This window comes from Macaca fascicularis, chromosome 14 (genome assembly GCF_037993035.2).
Source record: "Macaca fascicularis isolate 582-1 chromosome 14, T2T-MFA8v1.1".
Lineage (NCBI taxonomy): Eukaryota > Metazoa > Chordata > Mammalia > Primates > Cercopithecidae > Macaca > Macaca fascicularis.
The window spans coordinates 22,852,972-22,877,385 of NC_088388.1; positions in this window are offsets into that span (position 1 = coordinate 22,852,972).

Here is a 24,414-nt window from a genome sequence, read left to right on the forward strand (position 1 = left end):
GACAAGTCTTACAGAAAGTCTCCATGCACAGAAATATGAGGATCAGTAGAAGAGAATGAGCAGTGGTGTAGTGTATAGACAGAGAGGGCATGAAACTGCTGTGTAGGCTTTACCATGGCCCCAGTATAGTGGGAAGACATCCAACCTTATCCAACATTTGTTCACCCCCTTCTAAAAGGGACCTGAAAGTAACTGATGAAGAGGCCTTAAGGTCACTACATGGATGACTCTGTGACCTGGGTGGCTTGACCACTGGAGACCAGATGGGAACTCATGTCTCAATGGATGCCATTGCGGCCTCCACACATGATTCTACACCTGAGCTTGTGCCCACAAATGTTCTATTCATACCCCTGGGCACTGAGGATAAAATGGTAAATGAGCCTTTCCTCTTGATAGAATTTGGATATTTGTCCCTGCCTAAATCTCATGTTGAATTGTAGTCCCTAGTGTTGGAAGTGGGGCCTGGTGGGAGGTGATTGGAACATGGGGGCAGATCTCTCATGGCTTGGTGCTGTTCTTACGATAGGGAGTCATGAGATCTGGTCATTTAAACACATATGGCACCTCTTTCCTCCCACTCTCTTTCCCTCTCTTGCTCCCGTTCTCACCATGTGAAGTGTGTGCTTCTGCTTCACCTTCTGCCATGAGTAAGAGCTCCCTGAGGCCTTCCCAGAATCTGAACAGATATCAGCACCATGCTTCTTGTACATATAGCCTGCAGAACCATGAGCCAATTAAACTTCTTTTTTTAAATAAATTACCCAATCTCAGATATTTCTTTAAAGCAAGGCGAGAATGGCCTAACACACTCCTGTTAGCCTTTCTAGTTTTCTTCTTATTGTAGAGAGTCACCACTTTCTTGCATGATAGTTTGAGACCTACAGGAAGCAGATACAGAGACAGAAAGAATTAAAAATACAAAAGAGAGGTCAAGCCCAGAAAGATAAATGAGAAGAGGGTGTAGAAAAAGTCAGAGAAAGTCCTCAGACCATGATGCAGTTCTGACAGCTGGGAATGAAGTGGGGAGAAGAACACTGGGTTGGAAGATCCTCAGACTTCAGTGCAACTCTGAGAAAGTCTCAGCCCAAAAGGGAGCTGCAGGCAGTGATTACTTTTCAGAAGTATTCTGTGATGAGCAGAAATTGCCAGGTTCTAGAAACCCACTGCGCTTAGAGAGAGCATGTCCGTGGTCCAAACCCTTCAGCAGATCACAAAGGCACTGCGGCTGGGGTCTGTCAGTTAATTGCACTTTTCACAGAAGGTTCTTCTTGAAAGGAGAGCTGAGTGGTACATTTCCATGGCTGCTGTGACTTGTCCTTGGCAAGCATCCCCCTTGCCAGCTTCTGAGCATATTTTTTATATGGAGAATGCCACCCCTGGGCCCTTGCTCCTCCTCCAAATTACTTTAATGAGCTCTTACAAAGGAAGCATGGAGCAGTTTTGTTCCTGTTGATACTCTTTTCAAGGAATGGCATTAATTACCAAGACAAAATTCATGGCCATTAACTTTTGTTAGTGAATTAAGATACGCGCGCGCGTGTGTGTGTGTGTGTGTGTGTGTTTGGTTTGGAATCCCAGCGGGTGGAGATTCTGACTATGAACTCAGCAAATATAGACTGTGACTAATGTGAATGGCTGGTAACTTCTGTGATGGGAGCTTAGGGCTAAAGATTGTAAAGGGACATGGATGCATGTGCTGTGGGGGACAGGGGAATGAAGGCACCTGGGATCACCTGAAAGTGTTTACATTCTCGGGAGTTAAGCAAATAGAAAGAGAGTTAGGGTTGGAGTTAGTGTTAGAGTCTTGTAGCTGGACGGAGCCTGTGGAAGGAAGCAAACTAGCCTGGGTTGTGGATCAGGAACAGTGGCATGTCCTTAACCTCTTTCCAGAAACCATCACCCATTCTGTAGTACAGCACACATGCCTCTCCTATGTGTCCAGGTAAACTCTCCCTGTTGCAAATGTTTCTTAAAGTTATTGCATTCTCAAGATGCACTGTTAGTTCCTGATTACTCTAGTTTGACTTTCTTTTTGTCTTTCCTTTCCCTTGAAATCAATGGTCAAGTTATTACTTATTCTTTTCTCCTTCTTCAGATGCCGTTAGTGATTCTCTAAAGCAACACATGCTTGACCCAATGGTGACCAGAAGTCTCCGACGAGCTTTCTGACCTTGCTTGAGAAGTATATAGATTTTTCAAATAGTATGAGATAAGTCACCAGGGTGGCATTGGAAAGGAAAAAAGAAGGGTAGAAAATAAATTGAGTTTGAACAATGGCAAAACAAATGACATGTTAACTCTGACATTCAATATATAGAATAAGTTGTCTGATTCTTTGGTAATTAAACTTTAAAGAGAGTCTTGTCTGGCCCCAAGTAAACAAACATAATGATCTTTTACCCACAATAGGACTAGTGCATATGATTTCTCACTGAGACTTTCAGTTTTAAGCTGTCATTAAGTCCTGAGCAGGGAAATTTGGTTCCTGTTTAATTCATCTTGTATTGGAAGAGAGCAGGAGTGATTTGGAAGGGAATGTTAGTGTTTGCAGTGATAAGGGACGGATCTGAGCTAGGTTGGGATACTGCTAAAAGGAAAATAAATCATAGAATTAGAGCTGTTAACAATCTTAGATAGCATCTACTTCAACCTTTCATTTAGCAGATGGGAAATCAGAGACTCAGATAAACTAAGCAGAAAAATATTGGAGTCAAAAGATCGAGGTTCAAGTACCAACTATGACTGAAACAATCTCTGTGAATTAGGTAAATAACTTTGATACCAGTACCCTTCCCCTATGACCTGGCATTCCTGGGTTCTGGAAGCAATGTGTAATACTCAAAAGCCGAACGTGACTTCCAGAGCAAAATTCCTAATACTTGTTGGCATTTTGAATGTAAACATAGATGAAGGTTAAGGCTCCCTTTCATGTCACAATATCCCTCATTGTCCAGTCTTTCGGATCCCCATCACAACCCTCATCTCCTAAAAGACAGTTCTAATGAGAGCCAGGCAGAGGAAATTTTCAGATTCAATCATTATTCCTGCTTGAAAGTGTTTCTCTGAATGTTCTCATTTGGTGATTCTTGGATGTTGATACACATAGATCAATTAATATTTGAAGGCTTCCATCTGGATTCTTGGCTTTTAAATCATAAGTTCTTCCCCCACATCTACATCTAATACCAATATGTAGGCCCATGTACCAAATATTGGGATGATAAAAAAAATCAGATTCACTAAGAAGATAGCAATATATCATGAAAGAATGAGAAACATATTAAATTGATAACAACACCATGGGAAACAAAAAAGAGGGACAGCAGCCTAGTACAGGATGACCTTGGACTTCTACCCTGTAAGGACAACAACTGCTGCTTATCTCAATGACATTAAAATCCTCAGAATTTTAAGCTTCTTCCACATACATAACCTCTTGTTACATTTCTTCATTTCCTAGATGGCAACCACCCCCATATTGTCTCTTAAGGATGTTGGGAGGATCAAATTAAGTGGTGTCAAGGCAAGAATGCCATCACCACTCCTATTCAACATAGCATTGAAGTCCTAGCCAGAGCAATCAGGGAAGAGAAAAATAAAGCCCATTCAGATAGGAAGACAGGAAGTGAAACTATCTCTATTTGTAGATGACATGATTCTATATCTACAAAACCCCATAGTCTTGACCCAAAAGCTCCTTCAGCTGATAAACAACTTCAGCAAAGTCTCAGGATACAAAATCAATGTACGAAAATCACTAACATTCCTATATACCAATAATAGCCAAAACTGGAGTCAAATCAAAAAGGCAATCCCATTCAGAATTGCCACAAAAAGAATAAAATACCTAGGAATACAGCTAACCAGGGAGGTTATAGATCTCTACGATGAGAATTACAAAACACTGCTAAAAGAAATTAGAGATGACACTAACAAATGGAAAAACATTCCATGCTCATGGGTAGGGAGAATCAATATCATTAAAATGGGCATACTGTCCAAAGCAATTTACAGATTCAATGCCATTCCTATTAAATTACCAATGACATTCTTCACAGAACTAGAAAAAACTATTTTAAAATTCACATAGAACCAAAAAGCAGCCCAAATAGCCAAGGAAATCCTAAGCAAAAAGAACGAAGCTGGAGGCATCGTGTTACCTGACTTCAAACTATACTACAGGGCTACAGTAGCTAATGCGTCATGATACAGGTACAAAAACAGGCACACAGACCAATGAAACAGAATAGAGAACCCAGAAATAAGGCCACACACCTATGACCACCTGATCTCTGACAAAACTGACAAAAACAAGCAATGGGGAAAAGACTCCCTAGTCTATAAATGGTGCTGGGATAACTGGCTAACCATAAATGAAGCTGGACCTCTTTCTTACACCATATTCCAAAATCAACTCAAGATGGGTTAAAGACTGAAATGTAAAACCCAAGACTATAAAAATCCTGGAAGACAACCTAGGCAATACTATCCTGGACATAGAAACAGGTAAAAATTTCAACAAAGACATCAAAAGCAATCTATCACAAGAAGAGCAAAAATTGACAAGTGGAATTGAATTAAACTTAAGAGCTTCTGCACTGCAAAAGAAACTATCAACAGAGTAAGCAGACAACCTACAGAATGGGAGAAAATATTTGCAAATTATGCATTGGACAAAGGTCTAATATCCAGCATCTATTAATATAAGGAACTTAAGCAAATTTATAAGAGAAAAAAAACCCCATTAAGAAGTAGGCAAAGGATATGAACACTTTTCAGAAGACATATATGGGGCCAATAAACATATGAAAAAAACTCAGTATCACTGATCAGTAGAGAAAATGCAAATCAGAACCACAATGAGATACCATCTCACACCGGTCAGAAAAGCCATTATTAAAAAGTAAAAAAATAACAGATGCTGGCGAGGTTGCAGAGAAAAGGAAACACTTATACACTGTTGGCTGGGAATATAAATTAGTTCAACCATTGTGGGTAGCAGTATGGCATTTCTTCAAAGAGCTAAGAGCAGAACTACCATTCGACCCAGTAATCCCGTTAATGGGTATATACCCAGAGGAATATACATCATTCTACCAGAAAGACACTTTCATGCAAATGTTCATGCAGCACTATTCACAATAGCAAAGCCGCGGAATCAAGGTAAATGCCTATCAATGACAGATTTGATAAAGAAAATCTGGTACGTATATACCATGGAATACCACACAGCCATAAAAAAGAATGAGATCATGTCTTTTGTGGGAACATGGATTGAGTTGGAGGCTATTATCCTCAGCAAACTAACATAGAAACAGAAAATCAAATACTGTGTGTTCTCACTTATAAGTGGGAGCTTAATAATGAGAACTTACGAACACAAAGAAGGAAACAACAGAAACTGGGGTCTACTTGAGGGTGGATAGTTGGAGGAGGGAGAGGAGCACAAGGGATAACTATCAGGTACAGGGTTTAATTTCTGGGTGATGAAATACTCTGTATAAGGAACCCCTGTGATATGGTTTGACTCTGTGTCCCCACCCAAATCTCATCTCTAATCGTAATTCAAATTGTAATCCCCATGTGTCCAGGGTGGGACCTGTGGGAGGTGATTGGGTCATGGGGGTGGTTTCCCCCATGCTGTTCTCGTGATAGCGAGTTCTCATGAGATCTGGTGGTTTTATAAGTGGTGGTTCCCCGTGCTGTCTCCTCTCTCCTGTCACCTTGTGAAGAAGTTGCCTGCTTTCCCTTTACCTTCCACCATGATTGTAAGTTTCCCGAGGCCTCCCCAGACTTGTAGAACTTTGAGTCAAACTTCTTTTGCTTATAAATTACCCAGTCTCAGTTATTCTTTGTAGCAGCATGAAAACAGACTAATACACCCCATAACATGAGTTTACTTATTAATAAACCTTCACATGTACCCCAGAACCTAAAATACAAGTTAAAAAAATGAAGTGGTGGCTTTATAAAATTTGAAAGTGCTATTAAAATATTTAATGGTTTACTAGCTATAATAGTTTGTCACATTGTTTGGACTAGAACTGGGGATTCCTGACAGATAATTTAGCTTCTTTTCATAGTTCTGGAGAGAAAGTTGTGACTAACAGCAAGAAGTAAAGAAGATAACTAATGTTTGGAGACAAAAGGAAGCCAGCACAAGCGCCATCACATCCTTCTTGGAAAGGCAATTAAAATTTTTACCGTATACTCATGGAGCATTATTCAAGTCATAGTTCAGGGCTTGGAAAGCAAATGATTCTGTGGTTTAAGGGGAAGGACAATAGTCAAGCTGAGCTGTTTCTTTTTTCTTTTCTTTCTTCTTCTTCTTCTTTTTTTTTTTTCTTTTGCCAAGACAGAGTCTTGCTGTCTTGCCCAGGCTGAAATGCAGTGGCATGATCTCGGCTCACTGCAACCTCTGCCCACCGGGATTAAGCAATTCTCCTGCCTCAGCCTCTAAAGTAGCTGGGATTACAGGTGTACACCACCATGCCCATCTAATTTTTGTATTTGTGGTAGAGACACGGTTTCACCAGCTTGGCCAGGCTGGTTGGCGAACTCCTGACCTCGTGATCCACCTGCCTGTTTCTTTTGAGTGGAGATGTTCACCAAGTCTAGGTACAAAGCTGATTTATTTCTCTTCTTTCTCCCAAGTGAAGGCGAGATGGAGGAGACCAGGGAGTAACTTAAAGGTGGGGGATTTAAAAGCATGGATATTCTTAGACGGAGCTTAAAGATTTTCTGAGAACAGGGAGCAAGAATAACCTGCAGAAGAAAACAAGAGCCTAGGAAATTGGTCTCATTCCTAGTGCCTTTGTGCTAAGTAATATTTCCTTAACTATCATTCAGATAGTATCACACTTCATTTTTCTGCATTAAAACTCCTAATTCTTTAGAGAGGACTCTGGAAATCCATTTGCCTTTCTCTGAAATGGAACCGAGGACGTGCTCATTATTACTATTATTATCATCATCATCACTGAAGATAAAAAAAACTATCAATTTTACTATTTCCTGCTGCCTACATAATAACTCAAGCTCTGTCTTGGTCATCTACTTTAAGGGCCAATATAATGGCATTACTGGGAATTACTTATATCTATGCACTCGGAAGCTAGCAGCTCTTGATTCAGTTTCAGTAGATCAAATTCTATCCCAAAAGGTTATGAGAGCAATGATTATTTCTTTTGGGAGCTTGGGAGTCTTTATCTCTACACAAGTGGGTCTAAAAAGTTCATTGCTCTCTGAGTACCAGTTTTATTCTGGGGAATGTCATGTGATTTTTGAATTGTACTCTATCTTGTAAAACTTTAGAAAAGTATTTTTAGTTATTATGTAATGACCCAAAGGCATGCCAACAATCGATCTGACCGATTTGGAACTTATTTGGAACTATGAGAGCACAGTTCTCACATCATGATTTCATCTCCTGAAGTTCATTCACCCCACAGTCACCTACTACCTTCTGTATGCAAAGCACCAGGTCCAGTGATGAGTGTACAAAATAAATAAGATGTTGTCTTCACATTTGAGCATGTCTAACAGGTAACCAAGTGTCAATTCTTTTCTTCAGGAAATAACCAGAGTTTATATATATGATGCTATACTCCCAGAAATCTTGTGTTAAGATTTGGCTGCTTATCAATGCCTTTAAGTGGTTTTTAAGTATCCAGACAAAATAATGCTTGATTGTGTCTGTTTGTGTGCCATCTGGGTATAGCTATTGAATCTAGAGGCCTGCAGTGAGTAGTTGAGTGCATGTAACATTATGTAGTGAATGCTATCAGAGATTGATACGGTTTGACTGTGTCCCCACCCAAATCTCAACTTGAATTGTATCTCCCAGAATTCCTGCATGTTATGGGAGGGATCCAGGGGGAGATAATTGAATCACGGGGGCCGGTCTTTCCCATGCTATTCTCATGATAGTGAATGAGTCTCATTAGATCTAATGGGTTTATCAGGGTTTTCTGCTTCTGCTTCCTCCTCATTTTTTCTTGCCACCACCATGTAAGAAGTGCTTTTCACCTCCCACCATGATTCTGAGGCCTTCCCAGCCATGTGGGAAGAAAGCTCTTTTTCTTCCCAATCTCACGTATGTCTTTATCAGCACCGTGAAAACAGACTAATACAGAGATATATCTACAAAGACCTATGGAAGCACAGAAGACAGTTTGGTAATAGATGAAGTAATAGCTGATCCTGGCCTTAAAAGTGAGTTATATTTTTCCAAGTAAAAATGTGGATAAAGGTATCCAGGGACAAACAGCCTGTGTGAAAATACAGAAGGGTGAGAGTATGGCACATCTGTGCATTTCCATAATTGATGTAGCTGTAACATAGGATAGTGGGAGGAGCTGGTACTGGCTGAGTAGGCTGGGCCAGTTTGTGGAGAGGATGCTATTTCTATATTAATCTATCACTGTCTTATTCAATCTGTTCATACCTTTTTGGTTGATGGGCAAATTAAGGAATTTTTATGATCTTGTTCAAATTCCTCTTCTGGTATTGTAACTTAAAACAAACATGGTTCTAAGTATCAATGTGTTTGAAATTCCGGGTAGAACCTAACTTCCCCACTCTGCTTTCCACCCTCCCCCTCAATACCATAGAAACTCTTTTTTCCATGCCTGTCACATGCTTATTCAAAATTGTTTTCCTTTACTTATGGGCACTGCTTTTGTCAGGAATCACAGTTCAAGTTAAAATTTCATCCTATAAATTAAAGTATCAAAGCAGGAAAAAAATTGATAATCTTACCAAATTCTTTACTTACAGCCTTTTCTACTTAATGATTATAAGTTGAAATAAAAGTTGTCAAAATATTGATAAAGAGGATTTGAGGGATCAGGTTGAAAGCAAGACTGATGAGACATGTAGAGAAATTCTTCAAAGGGAAGTGCTATTTCCCAACCAAACTTTGTAAATCCCTACCCCAATTCTTGTTTGCCATGATGCTAAAAAAGTGTTGTGCCTTTGTTCTCATTGGTTTCAAAGAACATCTTTATTTCTGCCTGAATTTCGTTATTTACCCAGTAGTCATTCAGGAGCAGGTTGTTAAGTTTCCATGTAGTTGTGCAGTTTTGAGTGAGTTTCTTAATCCTGACAGCTTAATTCTAATTTGATTGCACTCTGGTCTGAGAGACTGTTATGTATCTGTTCTTTTGCATTTGCTGAGGAGTGTTTTACTTCCAATTACATGGTCAATTTTAAAATAAGTGAAGTGTGGTGCTGAGAAGAATATATATTCTGTTGATTTGGGGTGGAGAGTTCTGTAGATGTCTATTAGGTCCGCCTCATCCAGAGCTGAGTTCAAGTCCTGGATATCCTTGTTAATTTCCTGTCTTGATCTAATATTGACAGTGGGGTCAATATACCTTGATACCTTTTTGGTATCAAGTTTTGAGTATTTATCACCTTCTTTTGCTTAAGCAACTAAACGTTTCAATAAATTCATTCTGCTTTGTCTTTATAAGGTGAGTTTCTTTTTCAGAGGACACTCAGACTTTCTATGAATGATGCTAAATCTCCTGAAGTCCCATGTTGGAATCTGCCTGCTTTCTCAATAATTTTCTCCATATGGCTCCTAACACAGCACTGAGACAGAATTATCCTTGAAGGGGTTTGTTTGCATGAATGAGAGAGAAAGAGAGAGGATATAGTTTTTGAAGCCAGAGACCTTTCAAAGAGTAATCAAGCTCACCAAACTTATGTCCTTTTGCTGCTGACCCTTGTGGGGCAGTCTGCTATCACCAGAAGGAATTGGAATGTATATATCTCTAGGGTCTGCAAAGTTTTGGAGAGAAGACCAAAGACTTTGGATGGATTCAGCTCTTCTTCTAGTAGAAGGTGACAAGTTTGGGAGACAAAAAGGGACAACAGAGAAGAAGGAAAAGGAAGAAAAGGAAGGTAGACCTGAAAATCTGTTGACACCTGTTCGCATAGATTCTATTGAAGAATAGGGTGCATTTTTTCTGGTTTGTGATTTCATAATAGCATAATAGTGATCTCTGGGGAAGGGGGAGTAGGGGTGGGAAACAGTCACCTTATAAAGACAAAGAAGAATGTATTTAATTTGAATATTTAGTGGCTTAAGCAAAGGAAGGTGACAAATACTCAGAAACTTGATACCAATAAGGAGAATACATAACACACAGAAACAACAGTGTATTATCTTGCAGCATGTACAGAATACCTCAGAGATATTGTGGGTTTGATTTCAGAGCACAGCAGTAAAGCAAATGTCACAATAAAGTGAGTCATATAAATTTTTTGATTTTCCAGTGCATATAAAAGGTATGTTTACACAATAGTTTAACCTATTAAGTGTGCAATAGCATTATGTCTAAACATGTACGTACCTTAATTAAAAACATTTTATTGCTAAAAGATGCTGATCTTTTATCATCTGCGTTTTTAGCAAGTCATAATCTTTTTGCTGCCATAGGGTCTTGCCTCGATGTGAGTGGCTGCTGACTGACCAGGTGATGGGTGCAACAGGTTGGAGTAGCTGTGGCAATTTTTAAAAATAAGATAATAATGAAGTTTGCTGCATCAATTGATTCTACCTTTCATGAAAGCTTTCTCTGTAGCATGCGATGCTGTTTGTTAGAACTTTAAAAAAAAATTGAAGTCAATCCTCCCAAATCCTGCCACTGCTTTATCAACTAAGTTTATATAATATTCTAAAACCCTTGTTGTCATTTCAACAATGTTCACAGCATCTTCACCAGGAATAGTTTCCATCTCAAGAAACTACTTTCATTGCTCATCCATAAGAAGCAGCTCCTCATCCATCCATGTTTCATCACAAGATTGCAGCAATTCAATCACATCTTCAGGCTTCACTTCTAGTTCTCTCGGGTTTTCCACCACATCTTCAGTTTCTTTTTCCATGGAAGTCTTGATCTCAAAGTTATTCATGAAGGTTGGAGCCAACTTCTTCCAAACACCTGTTAATGTTGATATTTTGAGCTCCTCACATGAATAATGAATGTTCTTGCATGGCATGGGGTTTGGTGTATACAGATTATGAAATATATTTCTTAAATAATACTACTTGAGGTAGAAATTATTCCTTGATCCATGGACTGCAGAATAGATGCATGTTAGCAGGCATGAAAATAAAATTAATTTCTTTTTATATCACAGAGTTCTTGAGTGACTAGGTGCCTTGTAAATAAGCAGTAATATTTTGAAAGAAATCTTTTTCCCTGAGCAGTAGGTCTCAACAGCAGGCTTAAAATGTTCAGTAAGCCATACTGTAAACAGATGTGCTGTCATCAAGCCTTTGTTGATTCATTTATAGAAGACAGGCACAGTAGACTAACATAATTCTTAAGGGCTCTAAAACTTCAGAATGATAAATGAGCATTAGTTTCAACTTAAAGTAACCAGCTGCATTAGCCCCTAACGAGAGTCAGCCTGCCCTTTGAAGCTTTGAAAGCAGCCTAGATGATACCTTCTTTCAATATAGGGCTGCTTTCTCTACATTGAAAAGATGTGGCCAGGCACAGTGGCTCATGCCTGTAATCGCAGCACTTTGGGAGGCCAAGGCACGTGGATCACTTGAGGTCAGGAGTTCGAGACTAGCCTGGGCAACACGGTGAAACCCCATCTCTACTAAAATACAAGTGGTGTGCACCTGTAGTCCCAGCTACTTGGGAGGCTGAGGCAGGAGAATCACTTCAACCTGGGAGGCGGAGGTTGCAGTGAGCCAAAATCACTCCACTGCACTCCAGCCTGGGTGACAGAGCGAGACTCCATCTCAAAAACAAACAAACAAAAAACAAAAACAGAAAATACATTGTTTAGTGGAGCCACCTTCATTAATAATCTTAGCTAGATCTTCTGAATAGCTTGCTGTAGCTTCCACATTAGCATTTGCTGCTTCACCTTGCACTTATGTTATGAAGATGGCTTCTTTCCTTAAACTTCATGAACAAACCTCTACTAGCTTCCAAACTTTTATTTGCAGCTTTCTCACTTCTCTCATCAATCACAGAATTGAAGAGTTAGGACATCACCCTGGATTAGACTTTGGCTTAAGAAAATGTGGCTGGTTTGATCTTCTATTCAGACCACTAAAACTTTCTCCACGTCAGTAATAAGGCTGTTTCACTCTCTCATATTCATGTGTTCACTGGAGTAGCTCCTCTCCCTGACTGAATGTTGCTATCTACCTGATTTCTAAAGGTGGTGTCCCATGTAACTTGAGATCTGGAGTCTCTCGTTCTGTTCAGGCCCAGCAGTTCCCTGGCTCAAGGACGCCTCTCCTTGGCTCTGAAGCATGTGATTGAGAATTCTCCACTCCATCTCTGCCACATCCTCCATCCTGACTATGGGCCAAGCCTTTGTTGAGGAGTTACCTGACTCACCATCACAGTGGACCCCATCTCGGGCTTATGGGACTGACCTCCACTGAAGGTGTCCTTGCTTCACAAGAACTAGGAGGGAGATTCAGGATTTTTATCCCTCCTCCTCACTCCCTGATGCTACTCCACCCTCTTAACTATACTGACCCTGCTAGAGTGACAGCAGTCTCCTCACAGAATTCAAAATGAGGAGAATAAGAATCCTCTAAACTTGGTGTTCCCTTCAACTATTAGAAGACATTTTTTTTCCTCCCAGGCTCAGTCTTGGAAAACACTAGAGCCAATTTCCTGAGTGCTTTCTGCTATTGGTTCAGTTGACCTCTGGCTCTTTTCTTTCCACAATTTCTTAGTCTAGAAAAGGCTGAATTATTTCTTCTCTCATCTTGTTTGATCTTTCCTTTCATGAAACATTGTTCAGTGACTAGTCCCCCAAGTCTTGCATAGGATCAATGTTTTAAGGAGGAGTCTTGAAATTTCATGATATAATGTTTATAAGATACTACTTCTATTAAATATATGATTTAAAAATCTCAACCAGGATTTAGCTATGTATTGTTTTCTGACTTTTCCTCATTTGACAATATATCATGGAAATTTTCCTATGTCAGAACATATAGATGAACTTCATTCTTTGTTATGGTTGTGAACTATTTTGTGTAATGAATATACGATAATTAATTTAAACTTTAATTAATTTAACATTTCCCTCTAGTAATGGACATTTAGTTTATAGCTTGGATTTTAAAGAGCACATATGTGGAACACACTGGTAATGATGTAAATTAAGGATGAATACCAAAGAGGAAAACAAACTTGCAAAACTATGGAGAGTCCAGTGCAGCTCGTGAAATGCAGAAAATGCAGTTTTATTTATCTCATATTTAAAGAAAGAAGAAGAAGAAAGGGATGGATTCAATGCTTGGGTAGACAGTGTGCAGTTGGCTGGTTAAAGGAAAGAGAATGATTCATTATCTATTCTTCTTCCATCTCCTACATCAAGGAAATGGTCTTCAGAGTGGAAAAGGCAAAAAGGCATGGTTACCAACCTGAATTTTAATAGATGTAAACACTTAGGACAGTGCCTGCAACATAGCAAGTGCTCAATAAATACGTTAAATTTTTACTTTTTTAAAGAGTTGCTGGGAATGAAAAAGGTGCTGGAAGTTTAAAATGAGAAAATCACTACTTTCCAAAAAGGGCAATGCGATAAATTCTGAAAAGAACACATCAATGAAGAAAACATCAATCGCTCCTCAAATTCAGAAACAAAGTATTTAGAGATGGATTGTGAGCACTCTGGAAGGAAAGATGAAATTACTGAAAACAATGAGTTGCAAATCACAGTCTGGCTAGACTAATCTAATTTCCTTTGCTTGGATTTTGTCATTAAATGATTTGATTAGAGAAATTCATTTGAAAAAAAATCAAGATTTTTCTTTCTCTGAAGCAGGTTAGAGAAAACAAAGGAAAAAATCAGAATTTTAGTAAGATATTGGACGAATTGTTCATAAGCTATGTTTTCTCATGCATTTTGTAATGCTGTACTCTCTCTGGAATGTTCTCCCTCTCCTCCTCTGCTGATGATTGCCTATCATCTGAGGTAGAATAATAATTTTGAAATAATAACCAACATTTTCTTTTCTCCTTTCCGACCTTGGCCTTCCTTGAGTCAGCTAGGTTGTGTGCAAATATCGCTGTAGGTAAGTGATGACACATCAAAAACCAGTGAAGAAAATAGTCTGTGGTTGGCTTTGGATTTCAAGTCTGAAGTCTTCAGAGAAGCAAAAAGGGCTCTTGGCTAGACAAAATGTTTGAAAAAACACTGTGATGGGGAAACATAAAGCTTTCCTTCCTAGAGACTAGCCTGGGTTGAGGGGGTGAGAGGTAGTGAATGCCATACAACACCTGTGTTGTGGAATCGCTACATGACCTGTCCATTGTCCTTTGTGACTTCCTTTCAACAGCAATATGGTCCTCTGATAGCCCAGCCCAACCGGTGATGTCTGGTTGATGCCTATTGGTGCCATATGTAGACCCAGAAAATCTGAGATAGGTGTTAGTTAATTTAGAAGTTTATTTTGCCAAGGTTGAGGACACACACCTGTGACACAGTTTCAGGAAGTCCTGATGACTTGTGCTCAAGGTGGTTGTGTCACAGCTTTGTATTATACATTTTAGGGAGACATGAAACATCAATCAATATATGTAGGAAGTACATTGGTTCTGTCCAGAAAGGCAGGAAAACTTGAAGCAGGGAGGAATCTTCCAGGTCACAGGTACGTGAGAGACAAACAGTTGCATTCTTTTGAGTTTCTGATAAGCCTTTGCAAAGGAGGCAATGAGAATATGCATCTTCTCAGAGAGCAGACGGATGACTTTGAATAGAATGGGAGGCAGGTTTGCCCTGAGCAGTTTCTAGCTTGAATTTTGCTTTTAGCTTAATGATGCTGGGAGTCCATTGTATTTTCCTTTCACACATATATACTTCACCCAACTAGACAACTTCCCCTTTAATGCCTATGACTCTTATAAGCCTCAGAGCTAGAGGATAAGACACTTAGGACCTAGAGGGAAGATAATCATGTGAAATGGGCCTATACTTGGGTGGACCTATGCAGAATCAGTCTTTTCCATCTACACCACCCTTGCTATCAAGACTATAGTCATCATCTACTTTTGTACATTCTTGAGACTTAACTCAAAAAAGTGGTAAGGGAAGGGAGAAGGGGGGAAAAAAAACCCCATACTCTCTTTTTGAAGTTTCTTCAACAATTCGGGATATCTTCTGGAGTTCCTTTTTGAACTTGTTTTGGACTCCAAGTCCATTTGTATTGTAGGGCCCATAACTGCTATTTATTTCTAGCATAATCATTTCCCCATTAGACTGTGAGCCTCTTGAGGACAGAGAACAGGCTCTAGTATGTTTCTATTTACTGGCACACAGTAGAGGCTAGCAAGGGTTTAGTGGGTTTAATTGAAGGTGGTGAGATGTGTGGAAATACTGGGGGTTCACAAATAGTAAAACATATACTTCAGGAATATTGGCTACTCTATCAGTGTCAGCTTTGAACTGTTTCACTTAGAGGTGTTTCTAGGCTCTGACCTCCATTTTACTATTTTATATGAATGACTTTGCCAGAGGTGTGTGAACTAGAGCAACTCCATCTTAAACAGGGGCTGGGTAAAATGAGGCTGAAAGCTACTGGGCTGTATTCCCAGACGGTTAAGGCATTCTAAGTCACAGGATGAGATAGGAGGTCAGCACAAAATACAAGTTGTAAAGACCTTACTGATAAAACAGGTTGCAGTATAGGAACTGGCCAAAACCCACCAAAACCAAAATGGGCACAAGAGTGACATCTGGTCGTCCTCACTGCTACACTCCTGCCAGTGCCGTGACAGTTTGCAAAAGGCATGGCAACGTCAGGAAGTTTCCCTATATGGTCTGAAAAGGAAAGGAATAAAGAACCCAACCCTTGTTTAGCATATCGTCAAGAAATAACCATAAAAATGGGCAATCAGCAGCCCTCAGGGCTGCTCTGTCTATGGAGTAGCCGTTCTTTTATTCCTTTACTTTCTTAATAAACTTGCTTTCACTTTGCACTGCGGACTCTCCCTGAATTCTTTCTTGTGCGAGATCCAAGAACCCTCTCTTGGGCCCTGGATCAGGGCCCCTGTCCTGTAACAACTTGAATGAGAATATAACTCATTGTTTACTCTTTAGAGTGACAGGAAGCCAGAAGGTAAGGTCAATATATTGGATAAGCGTTAGAATCCAAAGAGAGAGGAACAAGTTGAAAGTATGAACCAAATATAATTTGCTTGGGAATAAATGTAAAATGCTTCATTAGGTTTAAAAAATCAACTGCATTATAGACTAGGGGAGATATTTTTAAAATACAATATTTGTTAAATATCTTGCTGTCACTTTAGTTGATAAGCTCAATACGAGCCAAAATATAATGCAGCTTTTACTGTATTATATATTTAATGCAATTTTGCATATTATTTATAGAAATAAAAGAAGTGCACAAAGGAAAGGGTCCTACTGTCTGTCTCATTGATAAGATCATGGTTGAAATATTAGATATAGTTCCACACATAATATTTAAAAAGTATCATGCTAGAGAATTTGGAAGAAAATGTTTCTGAAAACTATGTTTTTTAGTCATTTTATTTTTATTGATGTATAAGAGGTATACATAGTTTCAGGGTACATGTGATAATTTAATAATTCATGTAATTTGTAAAGGTCAAATCAGTGTACTTGGGATATCATCATCTTTAATATTTTTATTTTCTTTATGTTAGAAATGTTCAAATTATTCTTCTGTTGCTATTTTGAAATGTACAATAGATTATTGTAAACTATAATCACCCAACTGATCTATCCAGCACTAAGATTTTTTTATTATTTTATTATTTCATTTATTTATTTATTTTATTAAGATGGAGTCTTGCTCTGTTGCCCAGGCTGGAGTGCAGTGGGGCGATTGCAGCTCACTGTAACCTCCACCTTTCAGGTTCAAGCAATTCTTCATCAGCCTCCCAAGTAGCTGAGATTATAGGTGCACAACACCATACCAGACAATTTTTTTTGTTTTGTTTTGTTTTTTTAGTAGAGACGGGTTTTACCATGTTGGCCTGGCTAGTATTGAACTCCTGACCTCAGCTGATCCGCCCACCTCGGCCTTCCAAAGTGCTGGGATTACAGGTGTGAGCCACCATGCCCAGCATAGCACTAGGTTTTATTTCTTCTTTCAAACCGTATATTTGTACCCATTAATCATCTTCTAATGAGAATTGAGAAGAGATTTCGATAGATGACAGGAGAAATATCCTCATGTAGGAGTCGTCATTTTTTTTTTTTTTTTTGAGACGGAGTCTCACGCTGTTGCCCAGGCTGGAGTGCAGTGGCGCGATCTCGGCTCACTGCAAGCTCCGCCTCCCGGGTTCCCGCCATTCTCCTTTTTTTTTTTAATTCTTGAATGCCTGTTATAGTAAAGGACAGTTCAGCTTACGTTTTGCAGGCCAGTAAGTGAAAGTTATAAGGAAGCAAATTCTGGGTCACTGTCACTATTCATAAGAAATATGTAGCAATTAGGTCTTTCCATCAGTGAAATGACAACTTTGAGGTAGTCACCACTTCACTTAGCTGGAAGAGTTTAAACTGAGAACAGAAGGTCTGTCATCACAGAAGATTCCTGATTTGCACAGCTTAGCTGGAGAGTACTTTGTAGATGTGGACGCACATGAAGGACCTTTTGACCAAGTGGCAGAAATTATGAAGAGAACTGCTCAGCTCAACACAGGGTTACCTGGACTTCCCTTGCCCGCTACTCTGTATTCAGGACACATAGAAGGAAACGATCTGGGTTGCTGGACTGTAATTCATGTGGAAGAGAAGGAAATAACTCTTTGGTGGATGTGAGTTGTGAGGAAGAATGATGATGCTACTCTATGCTCCATGACTCTGTACCTGGAGAAATAACGGGACTTGATCAATGAGAATGTTTGGTGTGGGGATCCCGATGATAAAGAGGTAAGTGTGGTTTCATCTGGGAGAGTAATGATGTTTTAGCCACATGTTCTGTGGCTCTAATCCCAGCAAGTGAGTCTGGGACAATTGATGGCTTCTGACACCTTGGCAGTTGCACTATTTTTGAGCTGTGTGCCATGACCAAACAGCTCTCAGTACTGCAGACAGCTTCATTACTGTGGGTCCATCCTTCACTTAGCAGCAGACCATCTTCCGTCAGATAAAGATAAATGGGAAAATCTCCCAGGCTCTACATGTTTTCAATATTACCGTCTCTCTTCTGTCCAGACCAGGTTTGGTTTATGCATTCTGCTGCCTCCCTTCTGAACTATGGTGCAGAAGGCCCCTGGCACCACCCACCCCTCTAATGACATGTGAAACATGGACAAGAGGATCTGATCTTCTCAATGGACTCTGCAGAGTGGGAATCTCTGCAGCAATCAAGGAATGACGGAGTATACCCTGGGTTGTCCAGGAACAGGCTGGAGGTTCATTGCTGCTTTAATTCATCAAAAGCAATTTCATTCTCATTTCTGAGCAGGAAGGAAGTGAATATAACTTCTTCCAAGAATCAGAATGGGCTAATAGCAAAGCTTAATCTCCTGCCAGAAAAAGGTAAAATGTATCCTGGTGTTACAGGTAACATAAAATGGTATACACTATGTAGTATGAAATTGAATTCAATGTTCTCCATCTTCAAATTGCAGAGAAGTACCGTCTCTGATGATCTCTAAGTCACAAAAGGTATTGTTTCCTTCTTAGTGAATTGACAGAGCACAGGCGGTAAGAAACGTATTAAATAAAAACCTTGTGCACTTTTTCCCTGAATTTCAAGAGTGCTGCGTATGACTTAGTATTGAGGCCCTGAGCTAATGGATTCTTGCTGTTGTATCAAAACTGGGCTAAGGTGAAAGCTCAGAACAGAAGGCTTTAAGTGCCCCACCTTTGGAGATGAGTCACAGGGAACTGCCTGTCATCAGGCCAGATACTTCCCTGAAGGAGTTTGAGAGTTTGGAAGAAATGGTCCCCTGTCCACTAGTGACTGCATCCCCACACCCACACTCAAGTCTAAGTGAGAAAGGGCCTGGAGTGAGGCCTAATCCTCATGTGGATGACCTTTGGTGGGAATTCTGTTCTTGGACGGAAGCCTTTTCTGCCTTTCCTCTTGGAGTGCAGAAAAAAGAAGTGAAACAGCTCGCAGAGAATCACCCTACATTTTTGGGTACCCACTTGTAACTGTTGCACCTTGAGTTCTTGTTTCAAAAAGTTCCAGGAAGAAGCTCAGCCCCAGAAAAACAACAAAACTGGTTGGATCCAGAGATAACTGAGTTGGAGATGAACTTTGGCAAACTCTCCTCATTACGATACTAAAAACCCTGCCCAGGGAGGAACTTATTCACAATTTTCTGTACATGCGACATATGTAGAGTCATGATGGGCAACAGTGCCTGTGCTGCCTTTACTCCACCTCTACATATAACGACTCAGTTAATCAGCCTAATGAAAACCTTGTGTTCAGGGAGGCACCACTTTGGAGAATTATCCGTCGTGTCCTCCTTACTTGTTGCAAGGAATAAAATTCCTTTGTTGAATCTTCCTTGGCTTTGGTCATTGGACTGTCATCTACGAAGTGATTGAACTCACTCATTTTGTGCGTAACACAGTCTTGAAAGGGCTATAGCGAGGCGCACCTGAGAGAAGTATGAAACAACTTCCACAACATTTTATAGACCTAATAGTTCCTGGGGCTCCCCAGAAGGGGGCTCAGATGGTAGAGAAGGCATGGCAGCTGAGGGCTGTCCAAATGGCCACTAGGCAAAGCAAAAGGTCACCCAACCCATAGAAGGAAGAGGAAGCTCGTACAGCAGACAAGGCTTGTGAGAGAAATAGGTGCTCTGTTGATCAGGTCTTTGGGGAGAGTCAGAGAGAAGATTAGCATTGACCCCAACACAATCATGTGCTGATGTGAAGACCAACAATAAAAGGAAGCTATAAACACAAATAGAACCTGAATGAACCAGAGTGAGGCCAGGCTCATTCTCACAATGACATGTGGACAGTCAATGAAAAAAACTCTGCATTTCTCTGCTTCTTCACGGACTCCAACATTAGAGCCCCTACCTAGAGGAGGGCGAGGCTTAGTTATTTTCATGCTCTTTCTCTGCTCTGGAAAGTCAGGGACACCTTTCTAGTGTGTGCTGGGAAAGGAGGTGGGGAGAGCTTTGAATACTGAAGTTTTAAACTAGATTGGACTGTGTTTTAATAATTGAAAATAACCAGAAAGTTATAGAATATGCAAAAAATATCACTAAGGGATAGAAAATAATGTAACATAGCACAGTGGACAATAAATGACTGAAAAATATATAATCATTTCCATAAGGGATGTTAAGGGAGGTCCTAGAAGTGGCTTGCCCTTTTTACCTACATCTAATTGGCCAGAACCCAGTCCCATGATCTCAACCTAATGGTACAGGAGGCTTGGGAACTTCTGCCTGTGTGTCCAGGAAGAGTAATATTAATACATGGCACTGTCTACATCATTGGTAACTACTTTGAAATCCAGCACATTGAATAACTTAGATAGAAGATGAGAATCTAGCGGTTTTGTACAAATTATCACATTAATGGTGAAAACTTGTCTTATGATGATACTATTCAGGAGTTATCACAGTATTTACTCAAACCAACAACATTTTACAGGTTGGGTCACTGAGAGAGTGTGCTCTGATTTGTCTAGGATTAGAATCTATATTTAATCCTGCCAATCTTATGACATAGGTGCTGTGACTCTCAATTTCTAGAGAAAATAAAAGAGCTATCAATTTAATGCCACAACTAATAGATGGTAGACTTATTTTTAGTACCTAGTTCTGTCTCACTTCAATATCTCTGGTATTTCTATTATATACGTATCGTCTGGTCATTTTGACTTCTTAAAGTCCAAGGCCTTTCTTCCTCTCGGTTCAGGATGAATTTTTCTGTGGCTCATTTTGATGGTTCCATGAAGACCCCCTCTTGACTTTCCACATGACATATATTCACTATGCCAAGGTTCATGCTGCCTAGTATCAGTTTATTGTTCCATCTGGCTGTTATTATTCCATTTGCACAAGATCCTGGTGTGTCTGGTGCTTCCTTGGTATAAGGTTTCTGTTTTAATGGTTTTATGATGTGCTGAGCTGCATTTGGTGTTTTGGATGATTTCCTTAATTTGACTCAGATGTTTGTGAAGATTAAGTATTTACCAGTTCACACAATTTTGATTTTTGACTCATAAAACTGGAGCAGATGGGCCTGGGGCTCAATAATTCAATGACTGCTGATAAGTTTCATAACTTTGTTCATTTATTAATGGGACCACTGCTAGAGAATCTTTCTCTATAATTTTCTTCTAGTCCCCTAAAACAATTCTCTGATATTAATATATTATCAATTTAATTCTCACATTATCCTTTTCAGGTTTCATGGTAGGTTAGTAAAAACACTTTTCTAAAAAAAATCTATTTGTTTTTTTTTAAATAAGCATCACAATATTATAAATAGATATTGGAGACTTTGGAACCCAAACTATGATCTTTTTAAAATAAGTTAAAAAATAATAACTTATTACCTTCCCATCATGGCATGTTCTGATTTGCCAATTGTGTGCAGCCACCAGAAATAGCTTAAATGGGGGAGGACACATAGGCAATCTTTGGGTGTGATTGTAGTTACTGGATTGAAATTGAGAAATTAGCACAAGTGATTTTGTCTTTCCCTTGGTTGTCATTAAAGACTGACCTTTGGCAAAGTCCCTTAGAAAGTTGTACACCCAACAGATATGTGTCAATGATATCCTATCTTTATGCCAGTCTCTGTGATCAAACATAATTTATTATTGAATCTTTTGATGTGCTGCTTTTGAAGTGCTCTCAGCCTTCTTGGAGTAGAGGGTGTGTGTGTGTGTGTGTGTGTGTGTGTGTGTGTGTGTGTGTGTATGTGTGTTTGTATGTATGTGAAATATATATATATTTCATATATATAAATGTAAATATATTTTAGCACAAAGTGATAAGTGCAATAATATAATATGCACAATATACAGCTATAGTGCAAATGAAGGAGGATAAATTGGACCAGAAATCAGTTTTTACAAATGTTTAATTGATATTTAATCTCTCAGAGAACTGTTTATATAAACAATCTTTTTCTGAGTATATTTCCATGTTACTCTCCTAATATGTATCTGATGTGTGGTATTTATATGATAGTTTATTTGAAAAACAATGCTAAAAGAAGAAACACAGAGGTGATTTTTTCCACTCATACGACACCGTAAAAAAGACACATGGAGAGGATTCCTGGCTCAGATGACTTTTGTGAACCCCTTATTGTTTTTAGGTGTGCTTATGGGTAAAACCAACTAAAGGGAGAATAAATTCTGAAGAAGCAGGTAAGTATATTGGCCAGTGGCTCTTGCTTACTGGAAGATGGAAAGGGAAGGTGGTTGGAAATTGTATTTAGTCTGTTCTCATGCTGCTATGAAGAAATACCTGAGACTGGGTAATTTATAAAGGAAAGTGGTTTAACTGACTCACAGTTACGCAGGGGAGGCCTCAGGAAACTTACAGTCATGGCAGAAGGGGAAGCAAATATGTCCTTCTTCACATGGAGGCAGGAAAGATAAGTGAATGCTGAGCAAAGAAGGAAAAGCCCCTTATAAAACCATCAAATCTCATGAGAACTCATTCACTATTAAGAGAACAGCAGCATAGTGGTAACTGCCCCCATGATTCAATTACCTCCTGCCAGGTCCCTCCCATGACACGTAGGGATTATGGGAACTACAATTCAAGATGAGATTTGGGTGGGGACACAGCCAAACCATATCAGAAATAAATACCTATATTGACTCCCTTGAGGAAAAGAAGACTGAGTGAGGAGATGAGAGACTTGGATCCTAGTCTTACCTCCTCCACTAGTTCACTTCATGATCTTAGGCAATCTATTTAATATTTCTGAACCTTCATTAACTGTAGGTTATTTCTCAAGTTTCTTCAAAGTTTGACACTCTCTGATCTGGTGTGCAATTCACTCAGCAAACATTTATTTAATACCTATTGGGTATCTGACAGTGGATTCTCTTGATAATGCTTGCTTAAATATTGCATCATGAAAATAAATGATTAGTTTCCTTTCTTTCATCCTTATGTTTTTCTCTGAGGCTTGAGGGCTATATCTTGGGGCTCAGATTTAGAAAAGATCATCAGTCTCCGAGAAGTTTGCTGTAACTTCCCTATCATGCTACTTATTTTTTTCCCCTACTCCAGATGCTAACCATATGTATAGAATTACTTTTCTCCCTTATAGAGAACAGAGTTCTATTTTATTGAGTGTTGTCGCACATAGATCTCTGAATGTCCAGGAAATGGGAAATAGAGCTCTCTTCAGGGCAATTTGCCATTTTCACAGGTGGTTTGTCAGAGTTTGCAAGTAGATCAGTCCTTGCAAAGAGTGGAGTGTTTTGATTTTGAATTCCTTTTTCTGTAATTAGGATACATTTTTTATTAAGAGCTGCTAGAAACCACATTTTTCCATCCATAAATTTAGCATCTCATGACACAGTGAGAATTACAATGGTAGGAAGAAAGGGGACTGTGCAAAAAAAACAAAGACATAAAATGTAATGAGGGAAAAGCAGCCAGCTTGCCGCAACTGTAAAGAAGAAAAAAACTTCAAGGGGGTCTGATTTATAGGGAATAATTATTATTAACTGATTTAGAAAACTGGGGCAAAGATAGGAAGTTATTGAAGTGGCTGTTTTGCAAACTGATTTGAAGAATCCTTTTCTTCTAAGTCATTATAAAATAATAATTCTTGGTGAATGTGCCCTCTGTCGCTTAAGGATTTGCAAGGACTTGAAAAATACTGCTTGAATAAAATTATGATGCCTAAGAAGCGCAGACCACTATTTAAATGCAAAAGCAAAGGCCAGGAGCACTACATGGATTTGTCAAAAGTTGTCTAAGTGATCAGAACAGGAGAACAGACCAAATTCTCAGCTTCTGTTATAGCAAATTCAGTAACTGGTTCCCACAGTGGAATTAAATTCTAATTAGAAACTTAATCTTCACCATGCCTTTTAATCTAGAGAGACCACTCACCTACTAATTCATTTGTTCACTAATTCATCTGACATTTGTTGAGCATCTACTATGTGCTGGGTACAGGCTTATGTGTTAAGAACACAAGGATGAGTAAGACATGATCCATTCCATCAAAGAGTTTATATATTTAAAAAGTTGAATTCAAATGAACATGATTGATTAATGTGTGCATTTTCCACTGTGAAATACTGATTAATAAAATGCTTAGAATTAGAAACACAGATGTTATGTTTTTGTTGGTGGTGGTACATTTTTTTCCCTTAAAATGAGGGGTGACTTTTTGGCTATTTATACAATTTTAAAAAGTTCCCACCTTAGTAAGATATATTTCAACTGGCCCTAAGATGAG